Consider the following 17,938-nt stretch of genomic DNA (forward strand, 5'->3'; position numbering starts at 1 on the left):
TAACAACATTGTTTACCTTTAAGTTGAGCCTTTTAAATGCACTTTCGGTCTTTCTGCTTTCACTTCCAAGGTAGTTAATTGGCTATATCTTCTCTTCTAATTATCACAAACGTAAAAATGAACCATTTTCGGAATCCTACAAAACTGACCTTTCAAATTGGGCAATTAAAAAAAATCGAATTTTTTCTCCGAAATCGTTTTTTTAACGTAGGCAGATACCTTATACGCGCATTTACATATTGGCGAGTTTTGAAATTTGGCATATTTGTTGTAAGCGATAATAACGCCAAATTTAATTTACGCGCTTTTTAAAATTATTTGAAAGTATGAACGATGATCTTTTTTCCCGCTCGTGTACAACGAAAAAAGGAAAGGAAAGTAGGTTGCTATAAATTAAGAAGTTCGCCAAAGATGCGCCAAGATAAATTTTAAAATTTCTTCATAAATTGCTCACCAAAATTACAAAATTTAATATCTATGCACAGTTTAAGTCATAGAATATACATAGCATATATAAAAATATATATAATATGGAAAAACATTGGTATGTTATTTTATAAAAAGTCCGATTTTGTGTAAAAATGCCCGTGTTAGAACAGTGCTACATATAAATGTAATATATATATCCTAAATTGCGCTTTGGAGACATAGAAAGCGCAAGTTAAATTTCGACAATCGGTCCAGTAGAACGGAAGCTATTGAACACTCCTCCGCTTTTTTTGTTTGTTTGTTTGTTTGTTTGTGAAAGGTGTACATATAATTACGTTAAGCAGCTAATTACCATCATTAAAAGTCTGAAAAAATTATATTTAATAGTTTGTAAAATGATAGTGTAAGAAGAACTATCATTTTACAATTAGAATTACCAGAGTGCATCTGGGAGCTAACTCTGTTGAAGCCTGAGTAATGTTCAAGGCAACGTTCTGTCTGAAAATCCTCGTTTCCAATTCGGTAGCAAGAAAATTTTCCTTGAAATACAAAGCTGGGAAATATGACCTCCGTTTGCGTAATGGACGACATGCCTGTGAGCAAAACGAACACTTTTAAAACACTTATTTCAAGCAACTAACACTGAGATACATTTTCTTTTTCTGTTATTAACAGGTTTTAGTCTTCTTTGTGTAATATTTGAAGTGCACGTTCTCAACTCGTCATGTTTGAGAATTTCCTTTTTTTTTTTTTTTTTTTTTTCTTTTTTAGATTTGGTTAACTGAACTGTTTTAACATCCACTTATAAAAATCTAATATTTCAAGTAATAACCAGTTTTAAGTGCTTTGACAGATTATACTGAGAACAAAGGAAATAAAAGCTATCTTTCGATGTTTAACGTTCTTGTATTAACTTCTTGTCCATATTTAGTACTTTTTATCATTTGAGATATAATTTACCTTGAATACAAAAATACAAAATTAAGAGCTAAACGAAAGAACAAGTATTCTACTTCTTACACAAAGCTGTTAAATATTTTACGGCGTAAGACGGGATCTGTTAAATTTTATCTGTTAAATAAAGACCTAGTACCACTGGTAGACGGGATCTGTTAAATAGACTAGTAGACGGGATCTGTTAAATAGACTAGTAGACGGGATCTGTTAAATAAAAACCTAGTACCACTGATGTGCAGCAGAATTCTGTCTATAAAAAATACGTGGATATTATGTAAAGACAATATTTGTTCCAAAAAAGGCTTAAAAATATTGCATTCAGGAACAGACATTTAATGCTTTTATGGCAAAACAATATTTTAAGCATAGAAACTGCTATTATTAAATAGTAAATACTTTTACCGTAAACAAATTATGAATTTACAAAAACAATCATTCATAGAAACAGTTACACGTATATAAAATAAACAGTTAATAAAAATAAAATTCAGACATGTATTAAACATGAAAGGACGATGATTGAGCAGTCCTGGAAATGATCTGCGATCACCCTTAGTGAAATATCTGTGCTGAAGATGGGATGTAACCACTAACACTACTAAAGGCAAATTTCAAAAGACTACTACACTACTAAAGTCCTATAAAGCATTCCTGTTTTTATGCGAATGGAATTTTCTGTTCATGCGAATGGCATCGAATTCATGCGAATGAAATATTGTTTTCATGCGAATGGAATACTGTTTTCATGCGAATGGAATTTTCTGTTCATACGAACGGCAATGAATTCAGGCGAATGGAATACTGTTTTCATGCAAATGGAATATTGTTTTCATGCGAATGGAATTTTCTGTTCATGCGAATGGCATTTTCTGTTGATGCGAATGGCAACGAATTCATGCGAATGGAATACTGTTTTCATGGGAATGGAATTTTCTGTTCATGCGAATGGCAACGAATTCATGCGAATGGAATATTGTTTTCATGCGAATGGAATACTGTTTTCATGCGAATGGCAACGAATTCATGCGAATGGAATACTGTTTTCATGCGAATGGAATACTGTTTTCTTGGGAATGGAATTTTCTGTTCATGCGAATGGCAACGAATTCATGCGAATGGAATACTGTTTTCATGCGAATGGAATACTGTTTTCATGGGAATGGAATTTTCTGTTCATGCGAATGGCAACGAATTCATGCGAATGGAATACTGTTTTCATGCGAATGGAATACTGTTTTTATGGGAATGGAATTTTCTGTTCATGCGAATGGCAACGAATTCATGCGAATGGAATACTGTTTTCATAGGAATGGAATTTTCTGTTCATGCGAATGGCAACGAATTCATGCGAATGGAATACTGTTTTCATGCGAATGGAATACTGTTTTCATGGGAATGGAATTTTCTGTTCATGCGAATGGCAACGAATTCATGCGAATGGAATACTGTTTTCATGCGAATGGAATACTGTTTTTATGGGAATGGAATTTTCTGTTCATGCGAATGGCAACGAATTCATGCGAATGGAATACTGTTTTCATAGGAATGGAATTTTCTGTTCATGCGAATGGCAACGAATTCATGCGAATAGAATACTGTTTTCATGCGAATGGAATTTTCTGTTCATGCGAATGGCAACGAATTTATGCGAATGGAATACTGTTTTCATGGGAATGGAATTTTCTGTTCATGCGAATGGCAATTAATTTGCATGCCAATGAAAAACACATTGATATTTACTTATACTTTGTCGTCGCCCTGATCTATCAGGATACCTGATTTATATAGGGTATAGATAGCAACGTCCTGATCTAGCGTTGCTAACTATCGCATCACTGGGCCCGGGCTCTAATCCTAGAGAAAAATAGTCCCTTTAACAGCACAGAGTCGTTTAAAGTAAGTACACAGCGAGCCAAAGTCAAAGAGGTAAGAGATTCTAGGATCTACTGCCGAAGGTTGTTCTTCAGCAAAATTAAGTAGAAGTTCAAATTTCTAAAAGTCAGCCTGTCAGGACTTGTATTCCTTTTGATTTATTTCGGGAACATGACGTGTCCTGAAGAGGAACAGGAAGGTTACTCAAGCTATGTTCAAATATGTGTGGAATGGACGACACAAGCGGGAAGGGTTAATCTTACCCTTTATTGTCCACGATATTACAGGTGCTCCCGCACTTCGGGATACAGAGACGAACCACTTGTGGTCTCAACTTAAAAATATAAAAACTACTAACTAAAAGTAAGAGTTAACTGCGAGTGCTTTACACAGTTGACTAACCCTAAGACTGGCCTTTTAAATTATTACGTAGGTAGTACGCAAACTGCCAAAACTACAATACGTTTTAAATATCAAGAGGACTAAACCTCTGGCCTTAAAGGCGGACAGCAGCTGATTGAAAACTCGCGCGGAATGCAGTGGCAAGGCGGCTCACTTTCTCTCTCTAACTCTTGGCAAACAGCCATAACTTAAATACTTGGGCGTTAGCAAGTACAATTTTCATAAACAAGTTAATGCAATTAATTCTGGCTGGCAGTGGAAAATAAGAGAAGAGAGTACAGTTTTAAAATAAAATCAACGTTGGTAAAACTTAAGATCCTTACAAGCGTAGTTTACTTAGGCAACATTCTCAGTGAGGAGATAGCTAAATGGCCCATGGATATTGGCTAAAATACAAGTGTCTAAAGAATCGTAAACTTTAGTCGTTTTCTCAATTTCAGACTTATATTAATTTAATTTTCTATGATTGCATGTTAATCATGTCAAGATTATGTACAATGTAATTTGAAAGTCAGTACATATTCAAAAATTTACCCTTATTCAATAATAAGCAAAGAAATGCAAAAAATCAGTCTTTTAAAGAAAATATATCACGTAAATACACTGCTGGCCTTTAAAATTGCAACACCATGATGGAAAACAAATACAAAAAAAAAAAAAAAAAAAAAAAAAAAAAAAAAAAGATATTTATTGCACTTAAACAGCATAACATTAAGACAAAATGATTAAATTTATAAGTATTTTGGAGGTTTACAGGGGTGAGCCAGTCTCTCAGCAACCCATGCCCAGATGTTTTCAATGGCTGACAGATGTGTAGACCGTGAGGGCCAGGGGCAGCAATCGAATACCCTGTGTATCGAGGAAGGTCAGAACACGGCGTGCAATAGGTGGTTTTCCATTATCTTGTTTTGGGGGGCTTCGAAGATAGGGCACAACCACTGCACGTTAGATTTCAGAAATTTACCTATCTGCGTTTAAATTACCGTCGATCCGAACTAGAGATGTGCGTATTGTGTACCCAATGGCTACCCAAATCATCACACCAGGTGCAGGGTCCTATACTGAATGCAAGCAGGCGACGTGCTGTCTCCTTCGACACTCCAGACACGTATACAGCCATCAGAATACTGCATGTAGAAGCGTGAGTCGTCTGTAAAGGCGACATTGGCCACTCCTCTATCTAGCTTTGCCGTTTGGAACATCGCAGTCGCCGTCTCTCTCTATGCTGCATGGTCAAGGAAAGCCGAAGTAATGGTCACCCCGCTGATAGTCCACGCTGCTGCAAACGTCGACGCACCTTATGATCTTATACTGGGCGTTCTGAAAGCAGGCCCATTTCCTGACTAATTGTCCGTGATGTAGTCGTAAGGTTTTTTAGGGCTGACCTCACAATATGTCTGTCATCTCTGGCGTTGAGATACTGAGTTCAGTATGACCCTCAGCAATCCATTGTTTCCATATTCGCATGACAATGATTGGATATCATGGAACGATAATCAACACTCTCGATAGGCGACGATCCTACCTCTATCGAATACCGAAACCTGCTGGTAAGCATTTCCTCTTCTTATTCGAAGCATTACAAGATGTTCTGAGCAAACTCCAACCTTACAAAGCACTTTCCGAATGAGAAATCCACTACACAATGTTTCTTTTATGCAGTGCTTCAGATGTCATTTCTCCCTCGTGCGTCATCTAAATCCGCTGAAGTACTAATCATCTCCTTTCCTTTCAGGTGATTTTGACGTTTGGTAGATCATTCTTTCCTGGTGTTGTAATTTTAATGGCCAGCAGTGTATTTTACAGATATTATATTCACAGACAGATATTTCATGTGTTAGAATCTTAAATATGTAGCTTCGTTTTGAAATATCACTCCCAACAATTATCAGATTGCTGATCTTTCACGAAAGAAAGTCATTTCTAATCTTACGAAAGGTATGCTTTGGATTTTGGGGCATTTATGCAAATAGGAGCATCACTTCATACTGCTTTTCTCTTTGTCCTAGTTTTTAGTCAAAAAAGAATAATATGTTGTGGCTTTCAGTAGAAATGTCATGATAATCTCTGAGCATCAAATCTTTTGGCTTTTGAAAATGAAGCTATCTGAAGTCACAGATATAGAGAAATCGCCAATCCCGAATGTGTTAATCGATTGCATTGCTTGTGACTATTATGACTATTATGTCACCTAAGTGTATCAATATTGGCTTAACAATGATATGCTTAAAGATTATATCCATAGTCTTTAGAAATGCAGCAGGAGCATTGCATAGGCCAAACGGCATTCTAAGGAAGCTATAAACTCCTGATTTAGTAATAAATTAGGAGTAATTTGGAATGTCTTCCGGTTCCACATATACCTGAAAATATACAGACGTGAGATCTATTGTGGTCATATATTTTGCAGATTTAATTTTTCTATTTATCTGGTAACAGATTTTTATTTATTACAGGTATTTACTATTAATACAGATTAATAACAGACTTTTATTTATTACAGGTGTTTCCTACTTTAATTTTATTACAGGTATTTCCTTTTTTATCTACAATTACCGGTAACAGGTAAACCGGTTGTTTCGTTATACTGTTTAATTTTCTGTAATCAATAGGAATCGCCAACCCTTAAAATCGGAGGGGAGATTATTCTTGCTTCAGCGTATACTACAGTGTTAGCGTAAAGCCTACTTGATGAATTATAATTTTTCTTCAGTGTGTCCGCAACATACCTTTCTATGATATCCTCTTTATCGTAGCGGTAGGGCTTTGTTCTGCATGTAAGGTTACTTCCTGTTCCAATCTAATGAATCACCATATGTGTTAACCCTGAACAGTCATCAAATAAATCTGAAAAATTTCTTACCAACTGCTTTCCCCCAGGGGGTCGACGTAGAGTACTCTGCGAAGTACTGGCTAGTATCTGTACCTAGGCAGTCTCGGCCACGAGGTTATAAAATTTATGAACTTGGCAGTTCCCGGTAGTCCATGGGGTGGATCTTATATTCACTCTTCATGGACCGGGAGGTTTAAGTCCTCATCTACCAGGGTATTGGTAGCCAAATAGCAAACTGGACCATTGAGAGTCTGGTCACTGCTGTCCTTGGTATTCCATGTAAAGCCTAAGGAGGGGAGCATCCCGTGTAGTGCTGGCAGGTAGCCAAAATCAACAGCCAGTCATCGCTCCAAGTTCTCATGCCTTATCCACCGTGGTCTCAGTCTGGCCGGGACGGAGGTTCTTACTGGTCCATGCGTAGCGGTGGGAAAGAGGGAGCCTAAAAATTGTTGGTGTCTCGGGGTTGTGGATCCCTAGGACAAGCAGAAGTCTAAAATCGTCATCTTAGGGTGACATTGACTGATGTTGTGTATCAGTCCCCAAAGTATGGTTAAGTTCACGGGTTGGATATAGAGTTTAGTTAGTTAGTTACTAACTGCTTCAACTTTTCTCTTCTGGATGCAATTCCTTCAGGTCCAAGACAGGTAGCTGTACACTTCTTTCTCACTCAGCTTCCTCAACATATTTAACAGTATGGTTATAAGATTTAGCTCGTTTGGCTATCATAAAATGTGACTACATCCACTTAAGTGTTTATCCTTGTGAGTTCTCGCACAGGCTTGAAGTTGAACACAACCAAGGGAAGGGTGTAAAAGACTTTTTTTATTGAACACAAATGTAATTAACAGACTATACGGACTTACATGCTTACAAACACCGGTTGGTAACTTAAAACATAATATAACATTAAAATTTAAAGGCGAAGATGTGAGCACTGCTATTCCTTCTAATTGCGTTAGGAAACATCTAGTAATCCTGAAAGGGAACAGGGAGCTTACTCAAACTATGTTCATGTGTGCGTGGAAGAGACAAAACAAATGAGAAGGATTAACTTTACCCTTTAAAATTTCTCATAGCGTACAGGCGCTCCTGCAATCCGGCATACAGAGACCAACACATTTGGTCTCAGACGTAGACAATCAGGCGTAGACAATAAGAAATATTCAAAAATAATTAACTTAAGGGATGTTAGAACCCAAAAATCTTCAAAAAATGGTGATTTTAGATTTTTGCATTTTCAAATTCTCTACACTTTTATCTTTCTAAAAATACCATTTTCTAATCTCGGTGAAAAATAGAACTGTAAAAAATCTAGTTTTAACTTGCCAATGAATGCTTTGATAAATGAGTATTTTTACATTAAAAACGCGTTTTTCTTCAAATGTAATTTCTTTAATACTCGATGTACCTTTTCTCAGGAACTACTACTCACAGGTATCTAAATTTTTATGGCTTCCTAATATTTACTGAAATGAGCTTTTTGCGATAAACTAAGGGAAAAAAATTTTTTTTTTTTTAATTTTGTGAGAAAAGTGCTAAATTATACTATTCTTAAGAAAATATTCTGTAAATTACTCTAAAATTCAAAATGTTTCAAAAAGCTCATTTCAGTATAATCAGATAGGTATACTTCGGTACAGGTCAGTTCGACGCCAACATTTCGACGCCAACGGTTCAACGCCAACGGTTCGACGCCAGCGTTTCGACGAGTGGTCAATTCGACACGATGCCGTTTCGACGCGGGGTCAGTTCGACGCCATGCTTTTTTTGCTTTTGTTTGACGCCATACTTTTAGTATTTTTAGTTATTTTTAGAATAAGTTTGCATCATCATTCAAATAAAATAGGTGTCATCATCATTTGGTGTTTCACACCCCACATTATGGGAATTCATAGATGGTCTCAGGCGTGTTCAAAAATAAATTGATCAATGTTATGAACAATTTGTACGTGGAAGTGAACCACCGCACAAGCGGAGTAGGTATCTGCGAGCTGATATGAGAATTAAAGTAATAGTTGAAGATTTTGAAAATAGAGAAATAATGGAATACCTGAAAGGAGTGGCGCATAATTTTGCAATGGATTAGTATAACTGTTCTGTGATGTAATCTTATTTATCTCTAATCTTATTTACGTGTAATCTTATTTATCTGTAATTTATTTATCTGTAATCTTATTTATCTGTAATTATGTTTGTCTGCAATATAATATAACTACTTTGTAACCATATGTTTATTTAACATTTGTGTATTTTGCCTTTTTGATGCTGTTTTGTGAAATATATAAATAAAAATCTGATGTGTACACCACATGACTTCCTTGTACAGAATATTAAACTATACGCATTTTTTTTTTTTTTTTTTTGCATTTCATTTAAACTTATTAGATTGAATTAAACCTACTTCGCCGACAGCGCATAAACCACGATAGAATAAATGCATTCTTTAAAATTCACTTTGTTTACCATAGCGACACTTTGGCACTAGGTTTACTTAACAGTATTTATATTTCGTTCATATTATAACTCAGAATGCACAAAATTTATATCACTTAAAGAATTATCTAATCGTTGCCACATGTTTTATTCAAATACTATAATAAAGCTAGAACGATGTATAAAAGAAATTAAGCAAACAAAACAAAAAAGAAACAGTTTTCCACAGACGATTGAGTATTTCTCATTCAATTAATTCAGTTTTCACTTCGCGAAAAGGCAATACATAAAAACTCAAAATATCTGTATTAAAAATTACGAAGTAAATCTTAAACGCTTATTTCCTCGAAAAAATTCCAGAAAGGATTAAGCATGATTTAAATAATAAATGAAAGCATTATCTTTGTTGTTGCGAGGCTAAGTTTCTCTAGATAGGCAACAAATCCGCTATCCTGCTGAGAGCAGTGGCCGCCATCAAAAACATTATTAGGCTTAGCGGCACTTATGCAATTTTAAAATTATTGATAATTCTAAAAATATTGCATACAGATTTACTAAAGGCATAAAACCCTTAACCGGAAGATAAAAACAACATAATTCAATCATTTTTAAAGCAAAAAATGCACAATTTACAAACATATAAGAGTAAAGAAACTGAGATCACTGAGCCGGGTAACAGAGTGGATATATATATAAATATATTTATATACGTTTGGTGCGGCCGATTGCAACCAAAATACGAGGTGCACATCTACATGTTAAAGCAGTCCTACATACAAAATTTCAACGTTCTGAGGCTACTCGTTTTTGAGTTATGCGAGATACGTACGTACGCACATACGTACATACGTTCGTACAGACGCCACGAAAAATTCTCTTCAGAATTCATTTTAAAGCAGTTTTTTAGTTTTTTTTTTTTTTTTTTTTTTTGGAGGAAAACAGTTTTTTATTTTGTCCTTACGAACAAATATCACGCAAGAACATCGTTAAATTGCATTCGCAAGCGGCCAATGTGGATATTTTCGTTGAAATATGCTGCCTGAAGCTTTTCGCGATTACAACACTTCCTTTTTACTTCGTACATGGAAGTAAAAATACCCTCCCTCATGTCCCGGGATCTTAATATTGGCGAGGGGGCTTCTCACTAATCTGGGACACAAACAAAAATCTAGAACACTTTCACACATATACACACCATGCAAACAATCGCTAATTCAATAAATAAAAATCAGTCATATTACTTTTTTATATATCACTTCATATTTATTCTAAAAATAAATAAAAATACGAAAAAAATATGGCGTCGAAATGCCACTGCGTCGAAACGTACGGCGTCGAACTGCCCCGGCGCCGCACCGTTGGCGTCGAACCGCCGGCGTCGAAACGACCTGCTTCGGGTATACTTTAATTACACAAAAAATTTCAACCGTGTATCTACAGCAGATTTTGAGAAAAGGTACGTCGAAAATGGCCAATTTAACATTGTCGGTACAGGAGTTTCTGACAATCCTTAACTATATAAGAATTAAACTTAAGTTCTGTACGAACACTATTAACGCTAAGATTGGCTTTTTGACACTACGTATGTAGTGAGCGAAATGCAAAATACTGCAGTAACTCTTAGTATATCAGCAGGAACTAAGTTCTAGCCTTAAAGGTAGATATGAACTGACTGAAAATTACGCGCGTTAGCAGGGCAGTAGGAAGGCTCTCTTCTTCCCTTGGCTAGAAGCCACTTCTTAAATACCTACACAGTTTGAAAACTCATTAACATAAAAAATCGTACTCGCACTTATTCTGGCCGGAAATGGAAAATAAGAGAGGATACAAAAGTTTTAAAATAAAATAAACATTAGTAAAACTTAAAATCTTTATAAAGAGTAGTGCGAGACAACACATTTCAATTTAAGCTAACAAGTTGACTCAGAAACCTATACCGACAGAATAACTCTCGAGCAAGAATGTGTAACCGATATTAAGCTGGAACAACGTGAGCAACGTGAGCTCACAATAGTGAAATAACGCTCTATCTAAACCTTTCGCTCTAATCTAACAGTTTAAATACTCTTGTTCACCCTAACTCATTTACATCCTGGAGAAGAAACGCGGGGAGAATGTGTATGTGATTATGGCAAAGCCGCGAGGGCTATCTGCCTAAGGGGAGGGATGCCTTCGTGGAGGACTTTCTAAGGGAAACTGGCTCGGATACACGTTACACATGGGGAAAACCACGAAAACGCCCATGCAGCCAGCCCGTTCTCTGGATTCGTACCTCGGACCGAACTACCAGTGTTCAGCGACTTTACTGCTCGTCCGCTGGTGGGCCGAGGAGAATGAGAGAAAACAGAAAAGGCTCATAAATTAAAATAACTGTTATTAAAAATAAATGATACCCTACATTCGAAATCATTCGAAAATTAATTTGCGCCCTCGAAGATTTTAAGAAATCCAATCACAATATTACGTTTGTTTGTAACTTTTTTACCACACACACACAACAAACAAAACATTTTTTTTTTTTTTTTTTTTTTTTTTTTTACTCTCTTGCTCATTTTTAACTTGAAAATATAAAGGTCTGTCTGCTTACGCATTCACAATGTTTTTCCTGTGATGTTATCACTTTAGATCAGTCTACACTTTCTAAAAAACGTTTCGAAAGGTTTTTCCGCCTTGCGCCCCTGTAAAGCATCTGAAGGAATGCCATTTAAAACAACTTAAATAACTGGCAGCGACAGATTTTCAATTAGCACCGTGTGTAATTGGACGTGGGAGGCTTTTCGTTTCATTTAGGGGCCCAAATAATGGCCGAGCGGGTCAAGTCGCTGAGCACTGGTATTTTGACCCGTGTTCGAATCCCAGCGAACCGGTTGGTTTTCATGGTTTCCCCCCCACACACATGTGGAACGTGGATACGAGCTAGTTTTCTTTAAAAAGCTCTTCACGAAAGCATCCGTTCCTGTAGACAGGTCACCGCCGTGTTGCTTTGCCACAATTAATTAACCTAATTTAATCTTTCATCTGAGATGACCTCTCTGATTCACAGCATCCTTACCTAGTTTAAAGTTTTCTACTTATCATATACGGCTTTCCTTTTTTGAGATTTATCTTGACGATCGATATTAGAGGATTGGATTTTACCGAATATCAAACAAGTTCTGCAGTCAAATTTACGACTTACTTCAGCTGCTTCTGAAAATTTTCGCTAATGCCTTCCACGTGTTTCCACTTAAGCTTAGTTACTATCACATGTCCGCTTTCACTTTCACCACTAACTCGAAAAGCTGGTCTAGCGTATCAGGGGTTTTTTAACCGAAGAAAACCTTGAACATACGGCAACAATCTGAGTAATATTAATTGAGTAACTTCTACATCGTTTTTTTTTTTTTTTTTTTTTTTTTTTTTTTTGCATTTAAAAATTTTATCATCTGGACGCGTCTTAAAATAAAATCCGTTACCTTAAATCTACTTATCTACCTTAAATCTAGTACAGAGGCTGTTCACACATTTTTAGAATATGTATAAATTCACAAAACTAAATTACATAAAATTCTTGTGTTTAAAATATTCCATTTGGCATCCCTTATTCTGAACTATCTTTCGACACCGCAATTTCCGGGATAATAATGCCATTTGAAGTGGCAGAAGAGATATTCTATCTCATTCCTCCCGAACAGCTTTCCAGAGTCCTGTTAGGGTTTTGGGACACCGTTTGGATAATACAGTTTTTAAAAGTCCGAAAGCACAAAAATCCATAGTTGACACATCGGGAGATTTAGTAGGGATATCAGTGAAGAGTATGGCCTTGATACCAGTTTTTTGTTCCATTTCTTTTAGGAAATTTACAGTGGATTTTGATGTGTGACTGCTACCTTTGTCCTGATGGAGTCTCACACACTGTGGGTAAAGCAATGGTATTTCATTCAGAAAAATTGGCGATAAAATATGTTCCTGATAGTATTTGAAGTTAAGCTTGACATTTTTTTGCACTCTCTTTATTTTTAACTTGCCATTATAAGAAAAACCAGCAACAATCATGAACCCCTTAAAAAACTTTCTTTCGATTCTTTGAACCATATACTTAAATTTTTTCCTCCCCTTTTATGATAATAAATGGCTCTTTTTTTGTTACAATCATTTAAATGCACCCATGCTTCATCTATTGCGACAATTGTTTTCCATTTTTCTTTGGATAAGTGTTTTTCATATAGAATTCTGCAGCGTGTCCTGCGTTGAGCGATATACTTTGGAAGAAAACGATGCGCACTGCGTTTTTTCGCTTTCTTAAGATTTAAATCAACGTTTATCATTTTGTTTACAGTGGACACCGTGCATTTTAATGATTTTGCAATTGTCCTTTGACTAAGGGGATTTTCTTTTAACATTAAACAACGTACCTTTGCAATAGTCGAAGATGTCCGCTCTTTCCTTGGAAATTTGTTTGGAATTTTTGTCCCACTTGAGGCTCCAATTTGACGTTTTTTCCTTTCTTGTTGATGATATTACCTATCGACGCTTTAGATATCCCAAAACCATGACTCTCACATCGTTTTTCGATAACGAAGTATGCATATTTCTCTTCGGAAAGAGCGTAAATGTAGCCTTCGAACCACTGCTTTGTTAAATTCGCCATTTTAAATAAAAACAAAACTTTCAAGTCACAGACGATAATTTTGACTTTTAAAAACATAGTACAATTGCAATTACTTCTTTTGCAGGAAACGATTTTTTATTACCGCTTACCAAAATCGTCTAAAAAATGTGCGAACAGCCTCTGTACTTATCATTAAGGTGAGATTCTAATTTTGCCCTATATTTAAGGGAACTCGGTATCTTTTGAATGATTTTTTTTTATTTAAGAACTTTCATCTACTTTTTATGAATAATATTAAGTGGTTTTATGAGAAAATATGATTTTAAGCTGAAAAAAAAATTTTTTTTGCTAGTAATTTTTTTAAATAAAAAATTCAACAATTAAAAATTCTTTCTTCTTCCACAGTTTTCAATATTTTTGCTTCCAATTTTTTCATTGTATTTATAATAGTGTTCTTAATAACTTTACGGATCTATTTTGAAATTAATGAATTAGTTTCTGAGAAAAAAATAAAAAGCACATTTTTATATAAAATCTCAAAAAAAAAAAAAAAAAAAATATGATTTCAATAACATTTTTACTTCCAATAATTTTTCTTTCCCCTATTTTTCAAAACTCATCCTTGATTCTATTAAGTATATAATTTTAAATAAGCAGTAAAATTATTAAATAATTTGGTCCATATCTGTACAAGTTTTTGGACTTTAATTAAAAGGATATATTGAAAAATTGCAAATTGGGAAAACGCAGTTAACTTGTGCAATTTGCTGACGGGTTTGAATTAGATTCCCGGATAAGGTACGGACCATTATATATCTCTGTCTACGATGTCGGCATTGGTCAATCCTTAAGCAATCCTTAACGGCCGTTCAGACTGGGGTTTATCTGAGCTAACGGAGTCAGTTCCACGTGTCAACTAGATCCGCTGTGCCTTCAGTTCAGATTTTTCAACTTATTGCGCAATGTGGAAAAACTGTTTTTGGAGATGGGTCGGTTTAGGCAGTTGTCTCCGTTAGCTCAGATAAACCCCAGTCTGAACGCCCCTTTAGGTGCCTTAGACAATGTTTGTTATGCTAAGAGAGTGAAATGACCAATGGATTCTGCAATTCCGGTGAAAGAGGCTAGTTGTTCTTTTAAGAAATGGTGTCTTTGCAATCGAGAACTCATCATATCAGATTTGCAGATCTATTGTCAACCTCGAGAACAGGAGCACGCGATATTATAAATGAAGCAAGTGGTTAGAATGTTGTCGGAACATGTAACAGAAGTCCATTAATTTTTAAACTTAACATTAGATAAATGTTTAGAGGAAACAGACTCCTAGATGGGCTATGAAAGCCACTTCCTAAATAAGAAACTCTGTAACTTATAAATTATTTCCTCCCTCCTTTCTGCATGCTTTCGTGGTGTAACGGTAGCACACTCGGCGCGTATTCGAGAGGCTAGAGTCCCGGCAAGGGTATAGCGGATTTCTTCGATTGCCTTGTTTCGAATGATTCCCCTGGGGCGCCCGAACTAAAAGGTGGTGGATGATGATTCTTCACCACCAGGATTTGGCGATGGGTCTCCTAATCTCCAGTTGTCCTTTAAAAGGGGGAGTATATAAGGTATTTTCTCTCTTCTTTATGCATGCCTCCGTCGTGTAAAGGTAGCACACTTGGCGCGTATTCGAGAGGTCTAGGTTCGAGTCCCAGCTAGCTTATTACTAATTTTTCACGTCTCTTGCTTCAAAATAACCTAATAGCTCTACAAACTGAGAAACGTTTTATTTATAATACCTGTTAACTGGACTGAACGACGAAAGTGTTTTAACCCTTTGCGTACTATGTAGAGAACATTAGGTATTTTTTGTAAGCCAGAGAGATGAAAAATTAGCAACGCCTTCGCCGGGAATCGAACCGCGGAACTCTGGAATACCTCCCCAGTGTGCAGATCCACTACACTACGAAGGCACGCTAGGAAAGTGAGAGTACCTTATAACTAACAGGACATTTATGTCAAACTAAAAGTTTAAAAAGTACTTAGAGTCTCCGGAATGTTGAGGATCATCTTCCAATAGTTGGAAAATCAAGACGCCGCCGTGCTCATTGTACACAAATGCACATAGAGAAAAGAACAAATATGAGTTGCCCAATGTGTAATGTTGGGTTACGCAAAGAATGATTTACCCTGTACCATACGATGCAAACATATTTCATATAAAAATGTTTCCCAGAATAATAGCTGTGCTTATAGTAAGTTGATCGCTACGTGTGGGACGTACGTATCTCAACATTAACTGTGGATGGGACATATGTGCCCCAGCTTTTGGCTTGAAACCCTTTGGTCAAAAAAATCCCAAATGCTAACTTTACATTATTTATGACATATTTCCTTCACTTGGATATAAAACGGGGTAAAATTCTTTTTTTACTTCCTTGTACGAAGTAAAAAGGAAGTATTGTAATCGCGAAAAGTTTCAGGCAGCATATTTCAACGAAAATATCCATTTTGATATTTAGCGAATGCAATTTAACGATGTTTTTGCGTGATAACTGTACGTAAGGACAGAATAAAAGACTCGTTTCCTCCCAAAAAATTATAAAACTGCTTTAAAATGAATTCTGAAGAGAATTTTTCGTGGCGTCTGTACGAACGTATGTACGTACGTGCGTACGTACGTATCTCGCATAACTCGAAAACGAGTAGCCTCAGAACGTTGAAATTTTGTATACAAGTCTGCTATAACATGTAGATGTGCACCTCGTATTTTGGTTGCAATCGGCCGCACCAAACGTATATAAATATATTTATATATATATCCACTCTGTTACCCCGCTCAGTTACCTCAGTTTCTTTACTCTTATATGTTTGTAAATTGTACATTTTTTGCTAAATTGTACATTGCTACGATGAAAAAATGATTGAATTATGTTGTTTTTATGTTCCAGTTAAGGTTTTTATGCCTGTAGTAAATCTGTGTGCAACATTTTTAGAATTATCAACAATTTTAAAGTTGTTTAAGTGCCGCTAAGCCTTTTCTTTTGACGGCGGGCATTAATAGTTTACATTTGAAACAGCAGACTAGTGGATTTGTTGCCAATCTAGAGAGACTTGGCTCCGCAACAACAAAGATAACGCATTCATTTATTATTGCCAATTAAATCATGCTTAATCCTTTCTAGAATATCTATATTAAAATTTATAAATATCTATATCGTAATTTTTAATATAGATATTTTGAATTTTTATGTCTTTTTCCTTATCGTGAAGTGAGAACTGAATTAATTGAATGAGAAATACTCAATTGTCTGTGAAAACCTGTTTCTTTTTTGTTTTGTTTGCTTAATTTCTTTTATAGATCATTCTAGCTTTACTATAGTATTTGAATAGAACATGTGGCAACGATTAGATAACTCTATTCTTTAAATGATATAAATTTTGTGCATTCTGAATTATATAATGAACGAAATATAATACTGTTAAGTGAACCTAGCGCCAGAGTGTCGGTATGGTAAACAAATAGTAGAGTGAATTTTAAAGGATGCATTTATTGTATTGTGGTTTATGCGCTGTCGGCGAAGTAGATTTAATTCAATTCAATAAGTTTAAATGAAATGCAAGAAAAAATGCGTATAATTTTAATATTCCGTACAAGGAAGTCATGTGGTGTACACATCCGATTTTTTAAATTCGTAGTCAAAGAGTTAACAAAATTTTGAAAACATTTACTGAGAAGCAATCTATTAAAACAAGTCTGTACATGAATTATCAGTTGACATTTAAATTGCATAATGCGATGAGCTTATTGCTGCATTTGTGAGACCAGTTTCCTATCCTTGTAAACCAAGCATGAAGGTTATAACAGTAATTCTTCAGGTCCATTAGCATTTTATTTTTTATAATTTTAATTCGTATTCCCATTGACATAAAATAATTTAAAAAACAGTACAATAACCTAGCATAGAAGAACCACTTAAAAGTAGTATGAAAAGAAGACTTATAACAAAATTTACCGATGCAAGAAATTTTAGAAATACCCTAATGTCGAGCATGATTTGAATTTAATTTAAAGAAGATGAATAACGTCTAGACTGGACGTGACGAAAGTTTTCTAACGTTAAATTTAAATTTCCCGAGATTCTGTTCTTTCATTACTGCATTTACTCAAAATTCCTCGCAATATCATGATGTTTATTTTCATATTATTGTCGGATTTGTTGTTAAGAGATAAAGAGATTGTGATAAATATCTATTAAAATTTAAATGAAAAGATATATCAATATTTTTATCACAGTTATGTAATGTATTTCTATTTTAAATGAATCCATACGTACAGATGAATTTTGTGTTAAATAATTACACGTGACGGAAGTGCCTTTTACTTCAATACAATGTTGTAAGCATTACAACATATTTCTTACGGAGCGACCGCGAATTAT

The 17,938-nt window shown here is 35.3% G+C and overlaps 1 long non-coding RNA gene across 11 annotated transcripts in view; it reads right to left on the reverse strand.

Moving 5' to 3' along the window:
* LOC118197308 (uncharacterized) overlaps positions 1-17,938 on the reverse strand; it is a 397,612-nt gene that overhangs the window by 246,236 nt on the left and 133,438 nt on the right. For 5 of the 11 annotated variants that reach the window (XR_015042273.1, XR_015042269.1, XR_015042264.1 and 2 more), the window contains exon 1: positions 12,105-12,686. The exons of 4 other annotated variants lie outside the window; for them this stretch is intronic. This is a non-coding gene — a long non-coding RNA (uncharacterized LOC118197308). Of the gene's footprint in view, positions 1-12,104; positions 12,687-17,938 lie in introns of those variants that run through there. 2 more of the 11 variants (XR_015042267.1, XR_015042263.1) reach the window with 1 other exon arrangement.

This window comes from Stegodyphus dumicola, chromosome 7 (assembly GCF_044657685.1).
Source record: "Stegodyphus dumicola isolate Sdum_Otavi_A_Nest chromosome 7, ASM4465768v1".
Lineage (NCBI taxonomy): Eukaryota > Metazoa > Arthropoda > Arachnida > Araneae > Eresidae > Stegodyphus > Stegodyphus dumicola.